Raw genomic sequence first — 21,425 nt, 5'->3', positions numbered from 1 at the left:
ACGGTGTGTTAATTACTGTCGATTGACTGTCATCCCTTTTTGTATTACATACTGGTAGGCAAATTTGCTCATAATCGCCAAATTACGTTAGGTGTCATATTCATCTTCTCGTTGCGGTGTTTAAGGCTCTCATGTAAGGTGCAAATCTGACCTTCATTTATTCTGCCACCTTACAAACTTTTACACCAAAACCTTGGTTTTCTCATTGTCAAAGCATCTTTGTTGGCAATTGCCTTGAAGAAATGTGGTAGTTCGGGTGAATTTACTAAATGTGAAGTTGTCACTCCAAATGATATATACTATTGCAATGAAATTGTTGGTTTTATTCTGGCTCTGAAAGCCAAGCATGAGCTTACTAAGTAATTAAGTATTATTGAATATTTACTCTGTAGTACAGAACTGTAAATGTTACTACGTATAGCTATATAATTATTACTTAGGCCTTTCTTGCGAAACAGCTTTCCTTTTTTACCATCTGTATGCGTAATATTAGTAAAAGAATATATGACATGCAGTGTATTCTTGAATACTAAATGTGCTTGTTCTCATAATGAAAATGTTATCTCGATTTATTCTTGGCACCAGAACTGATGGTTTCCAGAGAACGAAAATAATGTGCTCTGAGGATGTACTTAAATTATCTTCTTTTACTACTTTCAGAATCACGTACAGTCCACGTTTATATCACCTTCTGTTCCAGCTAAATCACTTTGTTGCCTGCAAAAAGCATTGTGTCTAGAGAAATAGGAGGCTAAGGTCTGGCGTCGTCTCAGACGTTATGGTCCAATCCAGACGTGCTAGCTTGGCCGTCTGCCGAAATTTATTCAAACGACTGATAGACATCCATTCAATGATTTTACGGTAGATTACTTTGATACCTAAATTAGACTGAAAGACATCTTTTTCTTTTATTAAGACAAATATCAATGTCACCGTTTGGATTCATCACTCTGAAATTAGTCCTTGTTATTACTAAATCTAGAATACCAAACAAAAAGTTACAAAAAATGTTTTTTTTCATGTATCAAGAATTTTAGTTTTATAATGGAAATTAAAATTCTGAAATTGAAAGAAAGATTATATTTTTTAGATTAAACGAGAGTTAGAAGAAAAGCCCATTAATACTCTTGAAAGTGCAGATACAGGCAGCGAACGTTAAAAAGGCTAGACCAAATCCTAGATCATGATTCTACAATGCAACTTTTACGCCATCTGCAGCTCTTTGTTTACTTTCAAATGCCATACCTCATGTTCTTAATGGAATACTTTCATGTCTTCAGTCTTTTTGATTTGCACAACTAAAGTTGGACGAAATGTGTTTTGAAAGACATATGTTTTTGGTCGTTGCGGAAAAATGTAGTCCAGGACCAGCATTCTATTAGATGAATATTGGAAATTTCGCTAAAGCATCCGAGAAATTCATCGGCAGAATAGTTTTTTTCTCAGTCTAAGGTTGAGCTAGGGAAGTTCCCATCTCTCGCTGTTTGACACATCATCGCACAGTTGTGCCAACTGCTATTTCCCGCCGCGCTTGTCAACGTTAAATCTACGGGTTAGTGGAATCACAGATAATCATTGCTATAAATAAGCCAAAATTTTGTAATAAATACACTCCTGGAAATTGAAATAAGAACACCGTGAATTCATTGTCCCAGGAAGGGGAAACTTTATTGACACATTCCTGGGGTCAGATACATCACATGATCACACTGACAGAACCACAGGCACATAGACACAGGCAACAGAGCATGCACAATGTCGGCACTAGTACAGTGTATATCCACCTTTCGCAGCAATGCAGGCTGCTATTCTCCCATGGAGACGATCGTAGAGATGCTGGATGTAGTCCTGTGGAACGGCTTGCCATGCCATTTCCACCTGGCGCCTCAGTTGGACCAGCGTTCGTGCTGGACGTGCAGACCGCGTGAGACGACGCTTCATCCAGTCCCAAACATGCTCAATGGGGGACAGATCCGGAGATCTTGCTGGCCAGGGTAGTTGACTTACACCTTCTAGAGCGCGTTGGGTGGCACGGGATACATGCGGACATGCATTGTCCTGTTGGAACAGCAAGTTCCCTTGCCGGTCTAGGAATGGTAGAACGATGGGTTCGATGACGGTTTGGATGTACTGTGCACTATTCAGTGTCCCCTCGACGATCACCAGTAGTGTACGGCCAGTGTAGGAGATCGCTCCCCACACCATGATGCCGGGTGTTGGCCCTGTGTGCCTCGGTCGTATGCAGTCCTGATTGTGGCGCTCACCTGCACGGCGCCAAACACGCATACGACCATCATTGGCACCAAGGCAGAAGCGACTCTCATCGCTGAAGACGACACGTCTCCATTCGTCCCTCCATTCACGCCTGTCGCGACACCACTGGCGGCGGGCTGCACGATGTTGGGGCGTGAGCGGAAGACGGCCTAACGGTGTGCGGGACCGTAGCCCAGCTTCATGGAGACGGTTGCGAATGGTCCTCGCCGATACCCCAGGAGCAACAGTGTCCCTAATTTGCTGGGAAGTGGCGGTGCGGTCCCCTAAGGCACTGCGTAGGATCCTACGTTCTTGGCGTGCATCCGTGCGTCGCTGCGGTCCGGTCCCAGGTCGACGGGCACGTGCACCTTCCGCCGACCACTGGCGACAACATCGATGTACTGTGGAGACCTCACGCCCCACGTGTTGAGCAATTCGGCGGTACGTCCACCCGGCCTCCCGCATGCCCACTATACGCCCTCGCTCAAAGTCCGTCAACTGCACATACGGTTCACGTCCACGCTGTCGCGGCATGCTACCAGTGTTAAAGACTGCGATGGAGCTCCGTATGCCACGGCAAACTGGCTGACACTGACGGCGGCGGTGCACAAATGCTGCGCAGCTAGCGCCATTCGACGGCCAACACCGCGGTTCCTGGTGTGTCCGCTGTGCCGTGCGTGTGATCATTGCTTGTACAGCCCTCTCGCAGTGTCCGGAGCAAGTATGGTGGGTCTGACACACCGGTGTCAATGTGTTCTTTTTTCCATTTCCAGGAGTGTAAAAAGTGGGTCTCCCACATTCCGAGAGAGCGCGTGGCCTCTCTACTGATGCCTACGAGAGTTGGAACTTAATTAGTGGCAACTATTTATTCACAACCGATACAAAAGAGTTACATGTTTGCACCTGTTACTGTCCTTCAAAGTAGTCACCAGCGTTGAGTAGAACCCGTTGCCAGCGATGTGGAAGGCGTAGTACACCTTTAGCAGAGCCTGTCCTGTTGATGGTGCGAATGGAGCGGTTTACTGCCTGTCGAATCTCTGAACAATTCTGAAGCGAATGCCACGAAGTGGTTCCTTCATCTTCAGAATCAAATAAAAGTCACAAGGACTTAAGTCCGTGGAGTATGGTGGATGGTACAGTACTTCCCAGTCCCATCGACCGAACAGAACAGCCACAGCTTGCGCTGTATGCGCCCTCGCATTGTTGTGCAAAATGATGGGTGGGTTGCACAGAAAGTGTCGCCGTTTCTTTCGCAAAGCTGGTCGCAGGTGATGCTCCTAAAACAAACAGTAATACTGTCCACTGACGGTCTTCTGTGGAGGAAAGTAATGCGTTAGGCTAACACCATCACAGTCGTACACAAGAATCACTACAACTTTAGACCGCTCCATTCGCACCGTCAACAGAACAGACTCTGCTGACGGTATACTACGCCTTCCACATCGCTGGCAACGGGTTCTACACAAGCTGGTGACTACTTTGAAGGACAGTAACAGGTGCAAACGTGTAACTCTTTTGTATCGGTTGTGAATAAATAGTTGCCACTATTTAAGTTCCCACCCTCGTATAGGTTTCGCGGTACTAAAACCCCTCCAGCCCGCCCCCTTCCTCTAAAACCCCGAGAAACGTATCTCCCATATCTTAACAGCTTCCTTAGTAAATGCGTCCTCAAAGCCAAATGCCGCGATCTCCTGGACAGTACTGTCGGTCCCAGGTGAAGTATCAACGTGGGGCTGGGAGGTAATCCCCAACGCCTTCAGATTGGTGCAGTCTGGTTAGGGGAGACAACCCTGACAGCTAAGCGGGTTAGGGGGGGTGGGGAGTAGGGGGAGGGGGGCCTGGAGGTTCCAGTCCCTCCATCAGTCTATCCCTATGAAGCGCTCATTTGTCCTTTTGACTACAACAGAACAAAGTTTGACACCACAATAGTGAAGCCATAGTCACAGTATATGATTTTTTTCTCTAAAAAGAAAGGGTTACACCCTTGTCCATTTCTGAATAACTTCTTATAGAATACGCGTAGGACAAATCGTGACACATATGACGATTCATTTATGTAACGCAATAACTAACAAAATAGGGAGCAAGAGAGAGACCTCCACGTGAGCAGTCACTTTTTTCGCCTTCCAATGCATCTTCATGTGCCTTGATCGCTGCCGATGCTCCCTGGGCAACTAATTGGTTCTTTCCAATTAGGCTAACTACACTCCTGGAAATTGAAATAAGAACACCGTGAATTCATTGTCCCAGGAAGGGGAAACTTTATTGACACATTCCTGGGGTCAGATACATCACATGATCACACTGACAGAACCACAGGCACATAGACACAGGCAACAGAGCATGCACAATGTCGGCACTAGTACAGTGTATATCCACCTTTCGCAGCAATGCAGGATGCTATTCTCCCATGGAGACGATCGTAGAGATGCTGGATGTAGTCCTGTGTAACGGCGTGCCATGCCATTTCCACCTGGCGCTCAGTTGGACCAGCGTTCGTGCTGGACGTGCAGACCGCGTGAGACGACGCTTCATCCAGTCCCAAACATGCTCAATGGGGGACAGATCCGGAGATCTTGCTGGCCAGGGTAGTTGACTTACACCTTCTAGAGCACGTTGGGTGGCACGGGATACATGCGGACGTGCATTGTCCTGTTGGAACAGCAAGTTCCCTTGCCGGTCTAGGAATGGTAGAACGATGGGTTCGATGACGGTTTGGATGTACCGTGCACTATTCAGTGTCCCCTCGACGATCACCAGTGGTGTACGGCCAGTGTAGGAGATCGCTCCCCACACCATGATGCCGGGTGTTGGCCCTGTGTGCCTCGGTCGTATGCAGTCCTGATTGTGGCGCTCACCTGCACGGCGCCAAACACGCATACGACCATCATTGGCACCAAGGCAGAAGCGACTCTCATCGCTGAAGACGACACGTCTCCATTCGTCCCTCCATTCACGCCTGTCGCGACACCACTGGAGGCGGGCTGCACGATGTTGGGGCGTGAGCGGAAGACGGCCTAACGGTGTGCGGGACCGTAGCCCAGCTTCATGGAGACGGTTGCGAATGGTCCTCGCCGATACCCCAGGAGCAACAGTGTCCCTAATTTGCTGGGAAGTGGCGGTGCGGTCCCCTACGGCACTGCGTAGGATCCTACGGTCTTGGCGTGCATCCGTGCGTCGCTGCGGTCCGGTCCCAGGTCGACGGGCACGTGCACCTTCCGCCGACCACTGGAGACAACATCGATGTATTGTGGAGACCTCACGCCCCACGTGTTGAGCAATTCGGCGGTACGTCCACCCGGCCTCCCGCATGCCCACTATACGCCCTCGCTCAAAGTCCGTCAACTGCACATACGGTTCACGTCCACGCTGTCGCGGCATGCTACCAGTGTTAAAGACTGCGATGGAGCTCCGTATGCCACGGCAAACTGGCTGACACTGACGGCGGCGGTGCACAAATGCTGCGCAGCTAGCGCCATTCGACGGCCAACACCGCGGGTCCTGGTGTGTCCGCTGTGCCGTGCGTGTGATCATTGCTTGTACAGCCCTCTCGCAGTGTCCGGAGCAAGTATGGTGGGTCTGACACACCGGTGTCAATGTGTTCTTTTTTCCATTTCCAGGAGTGTAGTTCCGACAGCGATTACGAAATTAACAACAATGTGAAAACCTATACAAACGGTACTGTTCAGAGCCAACTTCGAAACATGGTGATAATATTGCAACTGAATGTTGAGGAACTGTCCAGAAATAAGGGCGAAATACAATCTAAAATTTTGAAAGAGAATAGGGCACGACGTCTTAGCGCTGCAAGAGCCTCATACTGAAGATGAAAATACTCTGTGGAAGCGAGGACGCATCCCAGGCTGTAAATTAGTGCCCCGAATTAACCACCCTCAATATGGCTTTGTCCGCAACAACTTAAAGGATGTCTCAGTTATTCTCGAGGATAAATCAGACAAAGAAAATGTGATGGTAGCGGTGATTCAGATCGGAAACATAAAATTAGCAAATACACTACTGACCATTAAAAACGCTACACCACGAAAATGACGTGCTACAGACGCGAAATTTAACCGACGGTAAGAAGATGCTGTGATATGCAAATGATTAGTTTTTCAGAGCATTCACACTAGGTTGGCGACACCTACAACGTGCTGACAAAAGGAAAGTTTCCAACCGATTTCTCATACACAAACAGCAGTTGACCGGCGTTGCCTGGTAAAACGTTGTTGTGATGCCTCGTGTAAGGAGGAGAAATGCGTACCATCACGTTTCCGATTTTGATAAAGGATTGCGGTTTATCATAACGTGACATTGCTGCTCACGTTGGTCGAGATCCAATGACTGTTAGCAGAATATGGAATCGGTGGATTCAGGAGGGTAATTCGGAACGCCGTGCTGGACCCCAACGGCCTCGTATCACTAGCAGTCGAGATGACAGGCATCTTATCCGCATGGCTGTAACGGATCGTGCGGCCACGTCTCGATCCCTCAGTCAACTGATGGGGGAGTTTGCAAGACAAAAACCATCTGCACGAACAGTTCGACGACGTTTGCAGCAACATGGACTATCAGCTCGGAGACCATGGCTGCGGTTACCCTTGACGCTGCATCACAGACAGAAGCGCCTGCGATGGTGTACTCAACGACGAACCTGGCTGCACGAATGGCAAAACGTCATTTTTTCGGCTGAATCCAGGTACTGTTTACAGCATCATGATGATCGCATCCGTGTTTGGCGACATTGCGGTGAACGCACTTTGGAAGCGTGTATTCGTCATCGCCATACTGGCGTGTCACCCAGCGTGATGGTATGGGGTGCCATTGGTTACACGTCTCGGTCACCTCTTGTTCACATTGACGGTACTTTGAACAGTGGACGTTACATTTCAGGGCTCTACCCTTCATTCGATCCCTGCAAAACTCTACATTTGAACAGGATAATGCACGACCGCATGTTGGAGGTCATGTACGGGCCTTTCTGGATACAGAAAATGTTTGACTGATGCCCTGGCCATCACATTCTCCAGATCTCTCACCAACTGAAAACGTCTGGCTAATTGTGGCCGAGCAAGTGGCTCGTCATAATACGCCAGTCACTACTCTTGATGAACTGTGGTATCGTGTTGAAGCTGCACGGGCAGCTGTACCTGTACACGCTGTTTGACTCAATGCCCAGGCGTATCAAGGCCGTTATTACGGCCAGAGGTGGTTGTTCTGGGTACTGATTTCTCAGGATCTATGCACCCAAATTGCGTGAAAATGTAATCACATGTCAGTTCTAGTATAATATATTTGTCCAATGAATACCTGTTGATCATCTGCATTTCTTCTTGGTGTAGCAATTTTAATGGCCAGTAGTGTATCTACAAACCACCGAATAGCACTTGGCGCAAACAACTCCCAGTGCTAGAACATCCTGCAATATATGTAGGCGATTTTAACAGACATAGTTATGAGTGGGGCTATGCTGAAGAGGATGAAAATGGTAGAAGTCTGGCAGAATGGATGGAAGCAAACAACTTAAAGCTCCATTATGATGCAAAGGGAAAACGCACATTCAGGTCTGGAAGATGGGGTACTGAGAGCACACCTGACCTCTGCCTGGCAACTATGGACCTTTCTGAGAGTACTAGTGGAACTCACATCTGAAAGGTCCTGCATGACTTTCCCAGGATCCAACATCGTCCCATTCTCATCTCGTACGGGCTACACATTCCACCAGTGTTATCTGCTCCTGTATCCCGCTGGAACTATCAAAAATCAGATTGGGATAAATTTTCTAAATTGCTGGATGAGTCAATAACACAGGTCCCTGAACTTCCAAAATCATACTCGAAGTTTTTAAAGATCGTAATATCTACTGCCAAAAAGAGCATACCCACAGGATGCCGGAAAGAATACATTCCTGGCTGGAATGAAGAGATCAACCAGCTGTTTAACCAGTTCAAGGAAAGTGGAGACCAAGAAACAGCTACGAACCTTATGAATTCCTTGAATGAACAAAGGAGAGAAAAATGGCATAAAAAACAAGGGACCTCGATTTCACACACTCCAGTAGAAAAGCATGGACGCTGATTTACAAACTTGGAGAAGACCCTTCCCACAACAAAGAAAACTCAACGTTCTCATGCGACTCAATCGCCAGTCACTTAGTAAGAGGTTCCAAGGTCCCAACAGATAAAGCAAATCTTCGGCAAGTAAAAGGAGAGCTTACTGTAGTCAAGAAATCTCTGCAACATAACCCGGAATTCTCTTCTCCATTTACAATCACTGAACTGGAGACAGCCCTTAAGCATACGAAATGTAGAAAAGCTGCAGGTGCAGATGGGCTTTACCCTGAATTTTTGGTGCACAGTTGACCGGTAATGCGAAATTGGGTAGTTTGCCTTTTTAACGAAGTTCTTCGTACAGCGACATTACCCAAAAAGTTTAAAAGTGCAAAAATTATCGCTATCAAAAAGCCAGGGAAAGAGCGAACAGCTGCAGAACACTTCCGCCCAATATCTCTACTTAGCTGTGCTTACAAGCTATTGGAAAGAATGATTCTAAATCGAATCCAAGTTCAAATTAATGCTATGATACCACCTGAACAAGCTGGATTCAGACCTTATAGAAGCTGCTGTGAACAAGTGCTCTCCTTGACTACTCACATAGAATCTGGATACCAAAAGAAACTTAAAACTGGAGTAGTGTTCATTGACCTGTCAACAGCTTATGACATGGTGTGGTGCGAGGGCCTATTATTGAAATTTTTGAGTGCAGTACCTTGCAAAACTCTAGGCAATCTCTTAAGTAACATGTTAAGCAATAGGCGGTTTAAAGTACATCAAGGAGAAGAGAAAAGCAGATGGCATGTACTCAATAATGGATTACCTCAGGGCTCTGTTCTTGCTCCAGTGTTATTCAACCTCTACACAGCTGATCTGCCGAATTTGACCTGCCGAAAATTTCAATATGCAGAAGACCGGGCAATTTCATATCAGAGTGAAAACCTTTCTGAATGTGAAGAACACCTAACGAATAGTCTTACTAAACTTTATGAGTATTTTGAGACATGGCGACTGAGACCAAATGTTTCTAAAACCGAGGTAAGCCTGTTCCACCTCTCCAATCGCCTTTCATCAGCAAAGGTCAGTTCACAGTTCGGCCCTCTTGACACAGTCAGATACAACGAAAGCCCAAAATACCTGGGAGTCACTCTGGACAGAACTTCAACATACAAAACACACCTTTCCAACTTGGCCAAGAAGATACAAACACCTGTGAACCTTGTGGAAAGCTGGCAGGCAGTACATGGGGAGCAACCACATCAGTCCTACGAGGAGCATCCCTTGCACTGGTATACTCTGCAGCAGGAATACTGTGCACCAGTTTCACTGCGAAGTGCCCACGTGGTGAAAGTAGACGTCCAACTGAACTCAGTTATGAGAGTAATTAGTGGTACAGTCCGGTCTACACCTACTTGCTGCCTACCAGTGCTTTCAAACATCTGTCCACCAGACCTCCGTCGAAAGGCTGCTCTTTACAACCTCTGTCAGCAAGTTTCTGAAAACAACTCGATCTCTCTTCATGACGATTTGCTATCACTGCCCAGGAAACGCCTCATATCTAGAAAACAAGCATATGAAATGGGTGTCCAAATGCTATCCACAGGATTCGACCAGGACGCAGAGTGGAAACGTGAGTGGCAAGCTACAAGAACCCGAAACCACGAACTTGTAGACAATCCAACAGTTCCAGTTCCAGGTGTGGGTGCAGTTAAACAGATATCGGACTGAAGAGGGTAGGTGCAAATACAACATGCAGATGTGGGGCTTTTCAACTGACAGTGTGTGTGACTGTGGTGACACACAAACAGTGAGCCACATTGTGAATGACTGTCCAATCAGACGCTTCCCTGGTCGCATTGAGAAGCTCCATCAAGCATCCCACGAGGCACTCCGCTGGATCGAGTCCGTCAACATCCGAGTGTAGTCTGAACCATTTTAAAAGTTGTGTACTATATATACACTCCTGGAAATGGAAAAAAGAACACATAGACACCGGTGTGTCAGACGCACCATACTTGCTCCGGACACTGCGAGAGGGCTGTACAAGCAATGATCACACGCACGGCACAGCGGACACACCAGGAACCGCGGTGTTGGCCGTCGAATGGCGCTAGCTGCGCAGCATTTGTGCACCGCCGCCGTCAGTGTCAGCCAGTTTGCCGTGGCATACGGAGCTCCATCGCAGTCTTTAACACTGGTAGCATGCCGCGACAGCGTGGACGTGAACCGTATGTGCAGTTGACGGACTTTGAGCGAGGGCGTATAGTGGGCATGCGGGAGGCCGGGTGGACGTACCGCCGAATTGCTCAACACGTGGGGCGTGAGGTCTCCACAGTACATCGATGTTGTCGCCAGTGGTCGGCGGAAGGTGCACGTGCCCGTCTACCTGGGACCGGACCGCAGCGACGCACGGATGCACGCCAAGACCGTAGGATCCTACGCAGTGCCGTAGGGGACCGCACCGCCACTTCCCAGCAAATTAGGGACACTGTTGCTCCTGGGGTATCGGCGAGGACCATTCGCAACCGTCTCCATGAAGCTGGGCTACGGTCCCGCACACCGTTAGGCCGTCTTCCGCTCACGCCCCAACATCGTGCAGCCCGCCTCCAGTGGTGTCGCGACAGGCGTGAATGGAGGGACGAATGGAGACGTGTCGTCTTCAGCGATGAGAGTCGCTTCTGCCTTGGTGCCAATGATGGTCGTATGCGTGTTTGGCGCCGTGCAGGTGAGCGCCACAATCAGGACTGCATACGACCGAGGCCCACAGGGCCAACACCCGGCATCATGGTATGGGTAGCGATCTCCTACACTGGCCGTACACCACTGGTGATGGTCGAGGGGACACTGAATAGTGCACGGTACATCCAAACCGCCATCGAACCCATCGTTCTACCATTCCTAGACCGGCAAGGGAACTTGCTGTTCCAACAGGACAATGCACGTCCGCATGTATCCCGTGCCACCCAACGTGCTCTAGAAGGTGTAAGTCAACTACCCTGGCCAGCAAGATCTCCGGATCTGTCCCCCATTGAGCATGTTTGGGACTGGATGAAGCGTCGTCTCACGCGGTCTGCACGTCCAGCACGAACGCTGGTCCAACTGAGGCGCCAGGTGGAAATGGCATGGCAAGCCGTTCCACAGGACTACATCCAGCATCTCTACGATCGTCTCCATGGGAGAATAGCAGCCTGCATTGCTGCGAAAGGTGGATATACACTGTACTAGTGCCGACATTGTGCATGCTCTGTTGCCTGTGTCTATGTGCCTGTGGTTCTGTCAGTGTGATCATGTGATGTATCTGACCCCAGGAATGTGTCAATAAAGTTTCCCCTTCCTGGGACAATGAATTCACGGTGTTCTTATTTCAATTTCCAGGAGTGTAATTTCACATGTTCATTTTTATATATATTTCTTTGTTTTGCTAATTGTGTATTAGTGTAATTGGTGCATATGATAACAATAATAATAACTAACAAAATAAAATCTTAATGCCCAGGAGTGAACCACAGGTTTAATCTCAAGAATGCAACACACAATCGACTCTTAAAACCACTGAACAAGCAAGTGATTCATGCTCGTGCCAAAACGAATCAGCATCTGTTTAATTTTCTTGTCCGCGCCCACGGTGTGTACTAACATAATTAGCCTGCTCTGTATCACAAAGAACACTGCCGCATGCACCGCGTACCATAAGTACAAATAAGTCGTTACTCAGCACTTGCAGACTTCCGTTCGGAAGGCTATTTTGGTAGTGGTCACACTCAAAGCGAAATCGCACACAACACGGTGCACGACTTCAGTAACAGACCCACCAGGCTATCGCCATCAGTTGTTAAAGTACTCAGTTAGTGATCCTTATGATCAGCTGCAGCCGTCGTTCCTTCGTCTTGTCTGGGGATGGGGCGTGTCAGGCCACGTGAAACAGCAGCCGCTCTCCCAGGTTGTTCTCCACATAGCAACCCAGTCCCCACTGCCCGTCGCCTCGTCCGGCAACCACCCCGTGCACACCAATTCTTGAGACCCCTCAGACTCGGCTCTGCCCAAGACCCGCTGCTCCGTGTCGCTCCAGCAAGTGACTGTCACTCACTGTCTATCTCTCACAACGGAAACTCCCCATCGCACCCCGATCAAATACAGAGGTGCAAGGTACTGGTTAAAGGTGGGGAGACTAGATAAGGTACACACAATAACCGGTGTGCCAATAGAGACGAGATGTCACCTTAAAAGTGGGCGTTTGGATACATGGCAAGGTGAGTGGGATGGAAGTGATAAGGGACGTAGACTGCACGACTTCCTCCCTGACATGAGGGAGCGGTTGAGGATGAGACATATCGATCCCAGCCACGGTATGGTACATTTCTTAACGGGACACGGACCTTATCCCACGCACTTAAACCGCGTGAGTCTGAGGCAGACACCTACATGCACATGCGGGGAAGAAGGTTTCCCAGAACACACTGTCTTTTTCTGCGGGAAATACGCGAACAATAGACATACACTACACTTAGACTACACAGATACAGACATAGATATATACACAGCAATAAGAGACGAAGAACAATGGGCACAATTAAACGCACTGACAAACAGTATTTCAAAAACAACACATGAAGAGTACATGCGGACACGACATTACAGACATGCCTATGTGCAGCGTAACAACAATCTCCAGAGGATGGACAGCGATACCCACAGTGACAGCGAAAATAGTGACAATGAGAAGGAACAGGAGGAGGAAGCTGAGATGTGACAGTAAATAAGCAAAAGTGCTGGCGATCTAGCCAAGAAAACACCAAATGCTGTACATGGATGGGCACCTAAAGTAGTTAATACATAGGATTAGTAATAAATAGGATAAGCAATATTGTTTCTCTACTAATAACCATTTGTGTGTGTGTGTGTGTGTGTGTGTGTGTGTGTGACTGGTGGTCAACGGCACGAAGAAAACATTCCGAGGTATTCACCGTCAGTCACATTCGGTTTGTTTCGCTACTAATAACCATTTGTGTGTGTGTGTGTGTGTGTGTGACTGGTGGTCAACGGCACGAAGAAAACATTCCGAGGTATTCACCGTCAGTCACATTCGGTGATGGTACTAACAAATCTCTCCTCTATCCTATCTTCTTTTTATACTCTTCAAAAAAAAAAGAACAAAATTTTATTTACATTTCAACCTTATAGTTATTTTGAAAAGTATCATTCTTTGTAAATGTTGTAGATAAAAGAAAAGAAAAGAAAACTGTAAAAAGATGATATACGAAAATTGTAAGATGTACGACTTGTTTTAAACATCAGGTAACAGGTCTATAATTTGGCAATAAATAAATAAATAAACCCCCCCTCAGATTTAGTGGTAAGATGTCTCATTGGACAATATGAACACAGATCAAGCATGAAAACAGGACGAAGGTGTACTGAACTGAACTGTGGAAAAAAGTAGCGAAACAGAAACAGAGAACGGTCAAAGATCAATATGTGACCACAGAGTGACGAGAATAAGACCGTGGCGTCGTGGTGATGTGGTCACGGTAATGGAGTGCGAAGTGAGAGATCAGAGTTCATATCTCCCTGATGCCCCACCTTTTTTCACAAAATTATAAACCGTCTCTCCAGTTATTGAATTGCCTGTTCGCTGTATTCCGATTTGTGTCTGTATCGCGGTGTAACGTCCGTTTGCAACGGCGACATGTAACGAAGGGTCCTCCAGATGTACGTACCTCCTATCTGTTCTATACAATATCACATGTTATGACTCTCGCGTTCCGTTTTGGAAGTTTTGACTCGAATTCCTATGTAGTAACATAGTTCACATTCGTTTATTTGATGTTTTCATTTCTGTGTGGAGATCTATGAGGCATCTCGCTTGCTCTATTCATCACATTTACTTGGGACAGAGTTATATTCTTACCATAAGACTCATATTCTGTAATCACCGTCCCACATTGCCATTTAATGAAAAAAATAGGAGCTTACGGAGTATCGGAGCAGACCTGCGATTGGATTGAAGACTTTCTTGCAGACAGAACTCAACACGTCGCTCTTAACGTAACTAAATCGACAGATGTACAGGTAATATTCGGAATACCATAGGGAAGTGCGATAGGAACGTTGCTGTTCACAATATATGTAAATGATCTAATAGAAAGCGTCAGATGCTCTTTAGGGCTATTCGCAGATGATGCATTTGTTCATATCAAAGTAGCAACTCCAGAAGATAGTGAGAATTTACAGAACGACCTGCAGAGAATTGATGAATGGTGCAGAGTCTGGCAGTTGACCCTGAACGTAAATTAATGTAACATATTGCGCATACGTAGGAAAAGAAATCCACTACTGTACAGCTACACTATTGATGACAAACAGCTGGAGACAGCGTCTGCCGTAAAATATCTAGGCGTAACTGTCCAGAGCGACCTTAAATGGAATGACCATATAAAACAGATAGAGGGAAAAGCAGACACAAGACTCAGATTCATCTGAAGAATCTTCAGGAAATGTAACTCATACACGAAAGAAGTGGCTTATGAGGCGCTTGTTCGCCCGATTCTTGAGTATTGTTCATCTATCTGGGATCCCTATGGGGTAGGGCTGATAGAGGAGATAGAGAATATCCAACGAAGATCGGCGCGTTTCGTCACGGGATCGTTTAGCTGGCGAGAGAGCGTTACAGAGATGCTAAACTTCACTGGCAGACGTTATAAGAGAGACGTTGTGCATCACGGAGAGGTTTACTATTGAAATTTCGGGACAGTACTTTTCAGGAGGAGTCGGACAACATATTACTTCCCCCCACATACATCTCGCGTATTGACCACGAGGAGAAAATTCGAGAAGTTAGAGTCAATACAAAGGCTTACCAACAATCATTCTTCCCACGCACTATTCGCGAGTGGAACATGGTTCGAGGGATCAGATAGTGGCACCAAAAGTACCCTCAGCCACACACAATTAGGTGGCTTGCGGAGTATGATGTAGATGTAGAGGAAAAGAGACACGTCGGTGACCGGACAGACAGTTCATTAATTTGTGACAAAATAAGGAAAAAAGAAAGGCGCAGGAGGTAGGTTCGAACACGGATCTCCCGCTTTGCTGTCTAACACCGTGACCACGTAACAACGACGAGATAGTTACTCGAGGTGGCTCATCTTAAGCTTGGAGCGCTCACTGTTTCTATTATGCTTCTTTTTTCACAGTTCAGTACACTTCTTCTTGGTTTCATGCTTGATCCCTGTTCAGTTTTTGACGGGGTATCCACTGGGCCATTTTGCCACTAAACCTGAGGGGGTTGCGATGTGAAGATTCCATTGTTAGCACAGCCCGACGCACCAGCCCCGGCCAGCGTCACAGACCTCCGCACTCCCTGCTGGCATCCGGAATACGTGCTCGTCTCAGTGGCTCCAGCCGACTGACCACCGTCGTCCACGGCTGTCCCATGCTCGGCCGTGGAAGCGCTTGCATGCGCCAAATGGCTCACTCCGTCCGTCCTCCAGAGTCACGAGCATGGAACACGCGTTGAAAAGGATCTGTGAAGGAAGGGTATTCGACCGTGCCACTTGATGCGAGACAAATGGTCCAAATGGCTCTAAGCACTATGGGACTTAACATGTGAGGTCATCAGTCCCCTAGACTTAGAACTACTTAAACCTAACTAACCTAAGGACATCACATACATCCATGCCCGAGGCAGGATTCTGACCTGCGACCGTAGCAGCAGCGTGGTTCCGGATTGAAGCGCCTAGAACCGCTCGGTCACGACGGCCGGTACAAAGACACGTAAAAAGTTACGTAAGAACAGGAAGCAGTACCAGACTTCATTAAGACAAGGAAGCGTAGTATGAACTACACATGTAAAATAAACATTGTTGCATAATGAAACAAACAGATTTTTAGAAGACAATATAATTAACGTATGAACGTACGAGCGTAGCTCCGTGGAGGTACACTGATAGTCTGGTGAGACATTTGAAGGGGCAGTGCTTGAACAGGGGACGAGTGAGTTACAGAGAGGGCCTGTAGAGGGCAGAGAAGATGGATATATGGAAGCAAATATAAATAAGATCATAAGTAGACTATTTCGACGGTAAAAAAAATACAGCAATATATTACAACGGTGAAACTATCACAAAAATAAGTAATAATAAAAAGGTGAATACCACAAACTAACTCAGAGAACTTTGATGGATCAATTCTCAAGGCTGGGAAGCATGCATGAAAAACAAGAGGAATCGGCAAATGCATCTCTGCACACAAACCAGATGTTTATGTAACATGGAGCCTGAAGTTCAAATGGTTCAAATGGCTCTAAGCGCTATGGAACTTAACATCTGAGGTCATCAGTCCGCTAGACTTTAATTTCCTTGTTTGCTAACTGCGGCAACGTGCGTTATTAGCAAGTTTCCTTTCGTGAGTGTATTACGCATGAGTTTTGTGAGTTGTACGTTACTGCGATTATTAGCAACACACCACGAGTTCGAAAATATGAATTCAGTGTGCAATTTATCAAGTAAAATTTTGGAACATGGGATTAGGATGAAAGCGAAGGAACTTGGTACACCCAGACCCGATGTAATCATGAATCAAGAACAAAAACAATGTAAATCCACCCAAAGTACACACGCAATTTTAACAGAGCAATGTACTACGAAGCTGAACGGTCATGTGCGCTATATCGCTTAAAATACGTATTTTTGTGATACATAAGTATAAACTCCGTGTGTAAATTACCATGGTGGTTGCTCGGGATGCTCATGTCAACCAGTGACTGCACAAGATCCGTGACATCATAGAAACATCGCTGTTTCGTAACACGAACTCATAAACGCCGCTGTTTTAGTGTGCTAAACATTAAATGTCTGAGTTTACAAATGAAAAGACCAAAAAATTAAGCACGCAGCGCAACTAACATACACCGCATTAAACATCTCTCCAAAATGCATCATTTAGTACGATTTGTTATGGCAAACTGTAGCGAAATGTGACGTTCGGGGATAAATAATCTATTTATAGATTTTGTCTTGGAGTTAGCTTTTGATGTTATTCGGTAGTTGATTACGAAACGGAAAGAAGATACTGTGTGTAAACTTTTGGCTAGTGTGTGATATTGACCCTTTCTCCCTTATTCCAGTCTTGGTTGTGGTGGCAGGCTGATGTGTAGTATAGCGTAGCATGTGTAGTGTAGTGTAGCACATATAATACGAAAATGAATGTTTTCTCGATTTTTTCATCTATGATTTGCGATTTCGGGCGTCCTTTTCGTGGATCGCTTTCAACAGAGGTACTAGGTAGAACCATTTCTGGAAACTGAAAGATATACTAAAAATCCATAATCAAATTTTGAACAAATTTCTTGGCGGTTAACTATTAAAATAAAAACAATTTTGTTATGGCTCAGCGTCCCCCATTAGAATGAAACACAACACCTGGACTACCTTAAAAATCCAGATAATCAGTAGAATTTCGCAGATGGAGACACTTTGTAACACGCTCTCTCTTGGGTTCTGTTATTTTATTTTGACTCTGATCATATAACTAATGGTTTATTTGGCCACGTGAACTACACATTACTTACTCATCTTCGAAACAATCCGTAATCAGTATATGGAAAACTACAGATTTTGAAACTTTTTAGTTAGGTCACATAAATTATTTGTAAATAGTTGTTGCCTGGTGCTAGAACGAGAGTCAGTCCAAATAGGACACATATTTTAGTGAACAACGCAATTTAAATCTTTAAAGCCAAATTTTCAATAATAAATTAAATTTCTTCACTTACAGTTTCCTGAGAGAACTATTTCATGGAATCAGCTCTTCGTTACAGTACTTATTCTGCTCTTTGCTATGGGGGGTTAATTAGCAAGAAAATGACTTCATTACCTGGATAGTTCTGCTCTGCAGCAACTAATTTACCTGACACAGCTGAATAAAATTGAGAAGGCACGCATGGCCATAGAAGCGGGTCAGGCGCAGTTACATCAGGGACCCCATGCTGATACGCAAGTACTGTCTCCGAGGCGTCGTGGTGGGGACCAGGCATCTGGTCCAGCAGAGGGACTACAGTCGTAATACCGTGAGTGCAGCAGAAAGAAGGAGCCCTCTTCCGGCAGAGGGCTGCAAATACGGGAATACGAGGAATGAAGACGTAGAATGTTGATAACATCAGCTTTATTTAAAAAGCTTGAAGAGTACCCACATAAGAAATTCGGAAGCATAACTTTTCAGCATGAGCTGATAATTTTTACAGTTTGCAATATACATATACGTGGTGCGACAATAAAGTAATGAGACTGATGTGAAAATAAATGTTGCTTACCGTTTTAGTCAAGTTTAGTGTTGTCTCTTTCAAAGTAGTTCCCTTCTGAGCACACACTTTTTCCAGAGCTTCTGCCATTGATGGTAACATTTCTGAAACTCATCTTCTGTAATATTCTCCAAGACCCTCGTGACAGCTTTTTGGAGATCTTGTGTTGTTTGAAAATTGTGTCCCTTGACCGCCGTTTTGACTCTTGGAAATAGAAAGAAGTCGCACGGAGCGATATCTGGTGAATAAGGTGGCTGTGGTAGTACCGAAATTTGTTTTGAGGTAAAAAATTGCTGTACTGACAGAGCAGTATGGGATGTCGCATTATCGTGATGCAGAATCCCATTATCAGCAATGTTGGCATGGGGCCTTTTACGTAATCTTTCTAAAATTTCTTTGTAGTTATATTGGTTAAATGTTTGTCCAGGAGGCACCCACTCCTTATGAACAATTCCCTTGGAATCAAAGAAGGACACAAGCATGCATTTCACTTTTGACTTTGACATGCGAGCTTTTTTTTGGTCAGGGTGATCCCTTTGAGCACCATTTCGAACTTTGGCGTTTTGTCTCTGGATCGTACTGAAAAAAACAACTTTTATCACCAGTGATAACACGGCTCAACAATTGTGGATTGATTTCCGTTTGCTCTAACAGATGGGCTGCCACATTTTTCCGTGGTTCTCGCTGTTGTGGTGTGAGATTTTTGGGGACAATTTTTGCACAAATCTTTCTCATACCAACATCTTCAGTTATTATTAGACGAACCGTTTCTCGACTGATGTTCAGTTCTTCTGCAATCATTTTCACGGATAATCTTCGATCAGATCGTACAAGTTCACGCACCCTGGTCAAGTTGACATTCGTCCGTGAGGTTGATGGTCGTCCACTGCGGTCTTCATCTTCAACATTCGGTTTGCCTTCACTAAACATTTTATGCCAACGAACAACTTGAGCTCTTGACATAACCTCCTCTGCAAAAGCCTTCTGAAGCTTACCGTAAGCTGTCGTCGCATTTTCACCTAATTTAACACAAAAAGAAATGGTATACCGCTTCGCTATATTATGCGGTTCCATTTCCGTGACGAGAGACACAAACACGTGTTAACTTATTACAGCACAACTCACGATAGAGCAGTTGCATCGATGTGCCACTTGGACTAGAAGCAGCTTATAAACCAAGGTCAAAGATATTGCGCCTACGCAAGCCTGCATGGTTGCCACATCTTGCTAAGAAAATCAATGTTCAAAATGTTCAAATGTATGTGAAATCTTATGGGACTTAACTGCTAAGGTCATCAGTCCCTAAGCTTACTCACTACTTAACCTAAATTATCCTAAGGACAAACACACACACCCATGCCCGAGATAGGGCTCGAACCTCCGCCGGGACCAAACGCACAGTCCTTGACTGCAGCGCCTCCGACCGCTCGGCTAATACCGCGCGGCAAAGAAAATCAGTCTCATTACTTTATTGTCACACATCGTAGAAAATGCGCATATGCGCTTCAAAGTTATAAAATAATTGTTAAAAGCCCAAATATAGCTAAAACATAATTTACAAACAAGTGAAAGCTACGACTGACGTGAAGTGTTGGTTTTAGAACTTGACTTCGGTAACTACATGAGTGCACCATCGTAACGAGAGAAAAACTGTAGAATGTCTCGCCCTCTCTGTGCCAAGCGGAGAACTGATCCACCTGCCCATTACGCTCCTTTAAGCAATCAGATAATGAAAGATGCCAGACATAAATGAGAATTAAGGGAGCTACACAGTTTATTGAGGAGGATCAGTTACCTTCTGCGAGGAAAACGCAAACGCAGACGAAACGGCAGGAACGAAGCTGTCGAGGGCGGCTGGAGGCATTTGAGCAGAGGTATGACTAACGCATGATGAGCGCCTGCTTAGTGCAAATCAGACGGCGCGTCCGACGAGAGTGGCCAGGAACGAGTCTGCCGGCGGGACGCGGAGCCTGCCAGAGGGAGGTCATTACGGAAATTAGACGCCGCCGACCGGCCACCGGAAATCGCAGCCGCCGCCACTGCCATTGCACTCGCGACCTGCCGTTTTGTTTTGCTGCTCCTCGGACACCGTCTTAATGCGTTTTCGACGGTTTCTTATTCTAACGTTCCACTGGAGCATGGACTCTGTAAATCTTTCGTGTAGTTTCACAATGTACACATATACAACATATGTGTGAATATGGATGCGGGACAAATTATCCATGTTTGTAGTTCAACAGAGCATCCAGACGGATCTTTCCAGTCTGGTCTCACATTCTTGGCACCTTAGTTTTAATAAATAGCAGCGAGATGAACTAACAATGGTAGCTGTTTTCATAACGACAGCTAGATAGGACTCACAAGAACCTCTCTGAGAGCGATGTCGCAAAACGATAATGATGTTTTCCTTATTCGACGCCTCACATATTGTCTACCATGCAAAGACGGTTGCTAATAGCAACAGGGGGCGGGACTGGAGGTACCCAGTAGTGAGTACAGCATGAGGCTAAGCAGGGTAGTTGAACTGCTTGGTCGACGAGTAACTCACAACACTGCTACAATACTTTTGGTATCGACACAAAGCATAACAGTGGCAACGATAAACAAAGCAGACATTGCATTATATCTACAACAACAGTTAACGAAGTAGACATTTCATCAGAAAGGAATAGAAAGAATTTCGCAGAATGAGAAAGAAATGGCAGGTGACATATTAGCGTTGTGCAAGATGAGTCAGTGAAATGCGTGGTGTCGTATACTCACGACTTTGCGGACAATGTACATGAGGAGTAAAATGATGACGATATGTGCTCATCAAGTGA

This window comes from Schistocerca nitens, chromosome 5, assembly GCF_023898315.1.
Source record: "Schistocerca nitens isolate TAMUIC-IGC-003100 chromosome 5, iqSchNite1.1, whole genome shotgun sequence".
Taxonomy (NCBI): domain Eukaryota; kingdom Metazoa; phylum Arthropoda; class Insecta; order Orthoptera; family Acrididae; genus Schistocerca; species Schistocerca nitens.
This window is presented reverse-complemented; position numbering follows the sequence as displayed.